At 40.4% G+C, this 8,508-nt stretch overlaps 1 pseudogene; it reads left to right on the plus strand.

Annotated features, from left to right (window-relative positions):
- The first annotated feature begins 1,441 nt into the window (after positions 1 to 1,441).
- Positions 1,442 to 1,924, plus strand: LOC122793742 (annotated as a pseudogene).
- Positions 1,925 to 8,508: the final 6,584 nt, after the last annotated feature.

The following is an 8,508-nucleotide window of genomic DNA, read 5'->3' on the forward strand; positions in this document are numbered from 1 at the left end:
CAGTTCTGTGCCTACACAGATGGGATCTGTAGACACAGGTACCTATTTGTGCTATTCAGTAACCCCAGCTCATTTGAATACAGATCCATGCACAGTACATGGTAACTACACAGATTCAGGCCCTTACTCATTAGCAACCAAAGCAGTCCTACATTGTACATACTCGACACAGGATCCTGTAATGCATTACTGTTACATACTCACAAATTCTGTTTTTTACAATATTATTTTTTATTTTTTTTCCATAACGGTATGTTTGCGTACTATGGGGCACCATGTAAACACACCCAGGGTATTAAAAATAATTATTTTACTTTCCATACAGGTTTGGACACACAGTGGTTACTGTGCACATATCTGTGTCCTCTATACTATTTCTGTCACTGTAACACCACTTTTACAGCCTCTGGTGTCATTTTTACTTCCTATACATGGAATTTTTCTGTGTACATTACAGACAGTAACACTGGGCCTGCATGAGTGCCCATCTGCTTGCTGGATCAGTCTGTCTGCCACATATGTATGCATTTCACCTGCTTATGAAGTGATTTGCATACCATGGACACTTCCATGTTCGCACCCTCATGCATGCCCCTTGGCTCCCTTTACTGGATCCCACATCTTCTTAGCTCTGTGTAAGCACAATGCCACTATGCCTACACAGCAAATAAGCGTGTGTAGGCTTTATTAAATCCCCCTCAAGTTTATGTACACTCTTAGTATAGACTAAGGAGGGAAACGTGGGTCAGAAAATGCAGCTACTAGGAGAGGAGAAGGTGGAAGGTAGGCCAGAGATAAGCAAAGAGAGGAAGAAGGCCAAAGTCAAGTGTTTGAGCTCTTACTCACTAGCTGAATATATAAAGAGATTTAGCAAAAATTCATCTTGGGTTTCTCCAGTTTTGGTAATAAAGATTATTTTAAAATTAGTAACCTCAAAATGAGCAAGGTAGATAGAAAGGATTACACCAAAGTTATTTCCACAATCAGTTTATTCCACAACCACGTAAAACAGACTCCACATAAATGCTCTTAAAACACACTGCGTTTTCGTCCACCCTCGCTGTTGGACTTCATCAGATATAACACATTATATTAATTAAAAATGCTTAAATACATTTTTAAAAAGTTAATCCACCTATAATTTTAAAGTGCATCTTACAATATCAAATCAGGTTAGGCTCATCTCATTAATATTTAGTTACTTCTATTCACAAATTGCAGTTAGCACAGCCCCATCAGCACAGCATCTAGCTCTCTGATGGTTAATATGGAGCTTTAAATGTTGCTCCTGGTTGCTCAATCCTTAGAGTGGTGTTGCACAAAGGTAAATATGATCCACAAAATGTTTTTGGTTTTGTCAAAATGCTAAATGTCAAGACAGGGAGGAAACAACATCTGTAGAAGAGGGATCTTCTAGAAGGGGGTTGGAAGAACTGTTTTGATGAAAGTAATAGTCATAAATCAAGAAAAAAACTATAATAACTTCAGGCCCAAGTACGTATAGGTGGAAAGGGAACACAGGAAGAAGAAAGTTGCTCATAGAACAGCAAGGGCAGATGTTAAAAAACTCCAATTATTCCTTAACAAGCTGGGATTCAGCAGTATATCTTGGCATTGAAGAGGTAAATATGTTCACAATCCAGGGACAGTCACCCATTATAATGACTCAAAAGTGCAGGCATCTCCTGCTGCCAACACTTTCACTATCCAAGGTCATGCTGGAACTAAGTCATTGTCCAAAATACCTGAAAACATTTTCAACTAGTTTGGAACACTCAAAAAAAACTGAAGAGACTGTTTAGGTTTTCTCTCCAAATCATCTGCTGTAGATGGAAAAGCACCAGTCAGTGGACAAAAGGATGCAGATGAAGTTCCAGACTTTGTTGGAAAATTTGATGAGGTATCAAAGAATGAAGCAAACTGAGATGATTATGCACACTTGAATTGCCTGTAGGTAGCTACTATTTTTGTATTGTGACTGCCTTAGTTTGTAAATTAAAAAAAGGTAACAATTGCTTGACTTAAATATCCAGTGATAAATTAAAAATGCAGTATCTGAATTTTCTGTCTTAGTGTAGTTCTTTGCCAGTTAATGCTTATAACAGAATTGTTATCAATATACCATTTTTAAAGACCTGCACTGCCGGATATTTTCACACAATGAAGTTAGTCATACACAGTCTATCAGGGGAAAAAACTTAATTGAATTTGGGAAATCAGAGCACAAACAGTGAAATATTATTTAATGTTTTTTAAAGTGAAAATGCAGGATTTATATAGGGGAGATTCATGTTTTGCAGAAGAGGTGTGTGTATGTGTGTGTGTGTGTGTGTGTGTGTGTGTGTGTGTGTGTGTGTGTGTGTGTGTGTGTTTCCTTCTGCAACTTGGATATCTTCCTTTAGTATGGATCGCAAAGGATTTCTGCTGCCAGTATGGATATCTGCCTATGGATGAATTTGCAAAATTCAAGGTAAATCTCTTGGGATTACAATTAGTTAGGAATATCAAGTTATTGCTCAGAAAATATTTTTTTTTCTTCAGCATGTCCACTGTCCGGTTAACTGACTTGCTGAGAGTCACTTAGTTTTGTCCATTCCTTGTGAACTTTGTTGCTTTCTGACAAGTTATTGTGGATTGCAGTAATTAAATAATGATGGGCATGAGTTTCAGACTTTGTATTCTTAAGGAAATACTTACTAATGCAAAGCTTTTTACCCTAGCAACGTTCTAGGTATATAAGAGAAATCTGTTCCTGATTTTCAGGTCTTTGCCTTTGCTTTGAGCTAAGATGCTGAAACAGCAGGGGGGGGGGGTCTGCAATGAGTTTCAATGTATGATTTTCACAACAGTGAGCTCAGATATACTTCTAGTCCATTATGTATGAATGTATTCATTCACTTGTTCCCCGTAATTGATTGTGTGTGTGTGTGTGTGTGTGTGTGTGTGTGTGTGTGTGTGTGTGTGTGTGTGTGTGTGTGTGTGTGTTTGTAAAAAATACTTGGTCCCTTCAACCCACAGAAGGAACTGATTGTAGTAAAGAGGAACATAATTATGCCAGCCATGTTTTTGGGTACGATCCTGTTGATAGTGTATTTATTATTTGGCTAAGAATAACCTGGACAGTATAAAGTCAGAGAGTTTAATATTAAAATTTAACTGTGAATACATGTTTAAATTACCTTATGGTCTTGTAGGCACATTGGTGTGAAATTTTTGTGAAAGGCACTGTATTGGGTTGCAACTTTCTGTCTGCAGGAGCTGCTTTTGTAGTGCAGATTTTGATGTCCTCAGCTTTCATTGTCTACTGTGTGACTGTGACTGTGACTAAGTCAGTTCACCAAACAGTGCTCCTAAATTGATCCTGAAAAGAGACACTTGCATTCAGTTGGCTGTCCAAGGCTGGTAACAAATGCACTGCAGATTTGTCTTTTGAATTCCTGCACCCTTCACATAGATGGTATTAGATGAAATTAGTACTTTACTATATGCAGTTTGACTGTACGTGCTAGAACATCTTGTAGTTTAAATGGATTGCATGATACATTTTTCGATAAATGTAAATTTCAAAGGAAGACTTGTTTACTGTTGCTCATGGCAGGTATGGTTTCAGTGTCAGACTGTTTTCAGTATTTGTGCTGTAAAGCGTAAAAGCAGTGTCAGAGGGGCAACAGGTAGCACACCTACCTTTGGTACAAAACCCTGGGGGCTAGGTAGATTGCTAACATAACAGTGTAGCATAAGGTGGTGTTACACTACTGAGGGTGTCATCCTTTGGACGAGATGTTAAACTGAGGTCTCATCTGCCTGACTTAGTGGTAAGTCAGATAGCTGTAAAAGGTCTTACAGCACCTATTGAAAAGAGTTGGGGTCCTTTAGTTGTATACAATAACACATATTTATAAATATACAAATCTGTTTACACATATTGATATTTTCCTTTACAATCATGTTAAATTTTCCAGTCTATATTAAATCAGAGAATGCTTAAAATAGTGAACGTTGATTTATTGATCCTTTAAGAGCAAAAGCTGACAATCCTGAAGACACGGAATAGCGATTTTTTTCCCAGGGAAAAAAAAAATTTCTGGGCCATTTTCAGGAGTTTGTCATTTTCCCCACTGTGGTGTGATCTCGGAGTTGGTATATTTAAGTAGGGGGGGGTGCGGGGCAGTCCCACTTTATTTTGTGTTTTGAACTTTTTTTTTTGTGGAACAGTGATTTGTTTTCCCTGGGAAAAAAATCGCTGTTCCGTGTCTTTGAGATTGTCAGCTTTCACTCTTAAAGGGTCAATAAATCAGCGTTTGCTTTTTTAAGTTTTGCTGATTTAACACAGACCCAAATTTTCATCCCTATTAGACCCACCACCTGATTTTACTTAATATTGTCACTACAATCCATTTACCTTTAAACATAATTTCATTTATTCTTTCATTCCATATAACATAAACTAACTTTTCATGTACTCTTTTTAACATACTCATTACTATTCTTATAATACTCATATTTAATCATATCCATGTTTATTTTATCGACTTATTTTATTACTTCAAAAAATCTTCTTTGCATATTTCTCCCCATAACTTTTTTACTCTTTTACATTTCAAAAGCACAAATCATTATTTTCTTCTTCTGTTAACTTTTTTACTTTCCATGCTTTTCACTACCTTCTTTTTTTCCTTTAAAAATTTCTTGTAGATATTGTACTAGACTATAATCTTTTCTTGAGTTCTTTCTATTTCTCCTTTCACATTTTTATTACTCTTATTACACTATCATCTTCCTTTACTAATCTGCTTAAGTAACTCAATACTTCTCTTTTTCTGTGTAAAAATATCTTTGCTTATATAACAATTCTTAATTTTTTTTCTTGATTTCTTTCATATAATTCTTTTTCTCTGTCAAATACTTTCTATCGTTATGTTCTAAGTCTTCCAATGCATCTTTAAAGGTTCTTTTATATTTTTATTTCTCTACTTTTCTCACATCATAATGCCACTGTAACAAAAAATATATATTTTTCCTTAAATGTTCATAGGTTCATAGGTTTATACTAGGCTATCTGCCCTAAGGCATTTATAAGCCTAGCCCAAAGTTTTGTGGCTTACGCCACCCCTTATATGAAAAAATACTGTGCCCATTAGTTTGTTGTGCCTCTGTTCAGCAGTGACACAGAGATGATTCCCGGGGTAAATCTACGATCTCCCATCCAAAGGTCAAGATTTCTCTTGAACAGAGCCAGCGAGGTGCTCTGCCTCACATGGACCGGGATTTTATTCCACAGCATAGGGAGTCTCTGAGTGATAAATCTATCCCTCCAGCACGTCCTATTTATATCCGTGCTAAGGTTTAAGTCGCTTGCTCTAGTGGTTTTGGTGGATTTGGATGTTTTGAGGTGGAGCATGTCCATTAATTCCGGGTTGGACATGGCCTTGTATGTCAGGCACATGTCACCTCTGAGCAGACGGTATGCGACTGAATAGAGCTGGAGTTTCTTCAATCTGGCAGCATATGACAGATTTTGGAGTCCCTTTATCCTTTTGATGAGGAACTTTTGGGGTCTCTCCAATTGCTGCAGATGTCGGGTAAGATACATCTCGAATGGGGCATTGTACTCGATCATTGGTCTGATAAGTGAAGAGTACAGGGGAACAATGACCTCACTAGATCTGGATGTGAATCCCTTCATGATCAGGTGGGCAATGTAGAAGGCCTTTCTAACCACTTTAGCAACGTGAGTGTCAAAAGAAAGGCCACTGTCAACCTGGGTCCCCAGGTCCCTGATAACCTCTTCTGTGCTTAGTGGATTGCCACCTATATGGTAGCTTGGGGTTACCTTGTTTTTCCCGAAGGGTATGACTATACATTTTTGGCGTTTAACTTCAGGCCATGGCTCTGGCACCAGCTATCTGTTTCCATGAGTCCCTTCTGAAGGATATCCGTGTCCAATGCACTTTCCACTATGGCCCAGTTTGCAGTCGTCTGCAAACTTTGTCAGCCAAAGTCCTCCCATGTTGGCCTGTACTTTTGAGAAGTAGATGCCAAACAATAGGGGCCAAGGACCGAGCCCTGTGGGACACCACTTGTGACCGGCTTGGAGTCTGACATAGCGCCAGCAACTCTAACCCTGTGGGTTCTGTCCTTAAGCCAGTTTGCAACCCATCTTATGACATATGGGTTTACATTTAAGCTGGTAAGTTTTTCTACAATACCCGAGTGGGATATTGTGTCGAAAGCCTTTGCAAGGTCAAGGTAGGCTGTATGGACTGCCTTTCCCTCATCAATAGCCTTGGTGACTGTTTCGAAGAAGTCGACCAAGTTCAAAAGGCATGATCTGCCCTTGACGAAGCCAAACTGGGTCGGGTCCAATGTCTGCAAGTCCCCTATATCTTTGTTTATGAGCTCCATTATGATCCTCTCCATAGCTTTGCAGACTAGACTTGTTAAGCTTATGGGGTAATTACCAGGGTCCGTAGAGGCACCGCCTTTGTGGAGTGGGACCACAGTTGCCATACGCCACTCCTTGGGCACGTATCCTGTGGTAAGGCTGAGATTAAACAGCTGCCTTATGTGCGGGTTTAATTCCTCATTTAGCTCGTGTAGCACATAGCTGGGGACACCATCCGGTCCCATTGATGCTGTGTTTTTAGCTTTAGAGAGAGCAGCTTTCACCTGCGCATTTGAGATGTCTGGGAGGCTACACTCCGCTGGGATAGTTATCTCTCCTTTAGGGGGGAGAGGGGGGTGAAGTTTGCACTGAACCTGTCTGCCAGTATGTTGGAAATGTCTGTGGGTTCAGTGATTTTTGTATCATTTTGGACTAATTCTGAGCATATCTGGGAGTTTCCACCCAGGTTCCTAACATAGCTGAAAAAGGCCTTATGATTGTCCTTTGAATCCATGGCAATTTTTCTCTCAAAATTGGCCTTAGTTGATTTTATGAGTGCTCGTATTTTTTACTAATAATGATCAGGGGTGACTTCTTTTATGGATTTTGTTCTATCATGTAATAGCTTTCTCCTCTTATTGTAAAGTTTGTTAATGGCTGGGGTCCACCAGACTGGACGTTTGCCCTTTGTGGAAAGAGTCTTGGTTTTATTTGGGATTGCCTGATCCATGCAGTCCTGGAGGTGTTCATAGAAGGCATTTGTAAGGGCTTCCACAGCTTGGGTTGTGGTTTCCACTGGCTCAGGGGCCTTGAAGGATACCACACCAGTCTTGAGTAGTGTGAAGTTTGCTTTAGAGAAGTTCTTCACTGTGGTCTTTTTGTTTGGGGTGGGGCGGGATGAGGATTTCCAGTGAGATTAGTTTATGATCAGATCTCACCAATGAGGGATATACTTCGGTGTGGAGCATTTTGTCCCCATGTTTGTGATAATGAGATCTAGTATATTTTCTCCTCTCATGGGAACAGTGACTAGCTGTTCCATGGCGTTTGAATTTATGAACTCCAGAAACCGTTGGGCTAGAAAGTTAGGGCTTGAGTAATGTTCCCAGTCTATATTCGGGTAGTTGAAGTCACCCAATATGATGGTGTTTGGAGATACATTTATACCCTCCAGTGTGTTCAGGAAGGCTGTGTGGGGTTCCTGAGTTTGAGAGGGTGGCCTGTAGCATGCTACAATTTGTAGAGCAGTTTTGCCTATGGTTAGTTGCACCTGGATGGTTTCCGGCATTGCCACCAACCTGGAGGTGTGGGTATCCTTTATGAATATGGATACACCTCCTTTTGTGGTGTGGTCTGGGTTTTGGGGCGGAACGCATGATATGAGGTAAAACCTAATAGTGCCGGGGTGCTCTCAGGAGCCTTGAACCAGGTTTCAGTTACAGCACAGACATCAATGTTCTCCATACTGAGAAGGGCCTCGAGTGCATGCATTTTGAGATTTAGACTTCTGGCATTGAGCAGCATTACCCTCAGTTTCTTCCCATTTTTGTTTTCTAGGGTGGTAGGTTTAGAATTTGAGCCTTGCCTAAAAGGCACTATGGGGTGGCAAGAGCCTTAGCCAATATCCGGAATCCCAGGGTGACAGGTGCAAGCCATCCGCAGCGTGGCTTGTCAAGCATGTCATCCCAGGCAGACAGACACTGGATCCCCTTTGAATGACACCAGACATTAAGCCAGTTGTTAAAGCTGATCATCTTGTCTTTATATTGTGGCATCATTCTTGGTGAAGGAAGGATACTGCTCAGGGTCAGGGTCATACCTGCCTGGGCTACATAATCAGAGAGCTCCTCTATGTCTCTTTTCATGTAGTCCAGGGAGGTACGTCTCAGGTCATTCACACCAGCATGGACAATGACTGTGTCATATTTGTACTTGCCGTGGAGTGACCCGAGTGCTTGTGTTATGTGGCGGATTCTAGCCCCTGATAGGCAGCTTACTGTGACCCTCTCCTTGTTCAGCTTGGTGAGTGGGGCGTCAGTGTGTCTGACTATGGAGTCACCTATGACAAGTATGTTTGGTGTTGTATTTGGCCTTAAGGGCTGTGACTGCTTTGCACACTGATT

Source organism: Protopterus annectens, chromosome 2.part0 (genome assembly GCF_019279795.1).
Source record: "Protopterus annectens isolate FY-2018-M chromosome 2.part0, PAN1.0, whole genome shotgun sequence".
Taxonomy (NCBI): Eukaryota; Metazoa; Chordata; order Ceratodontiformes; family Protopteridae; genus Protopterus; species Protopterus annectens.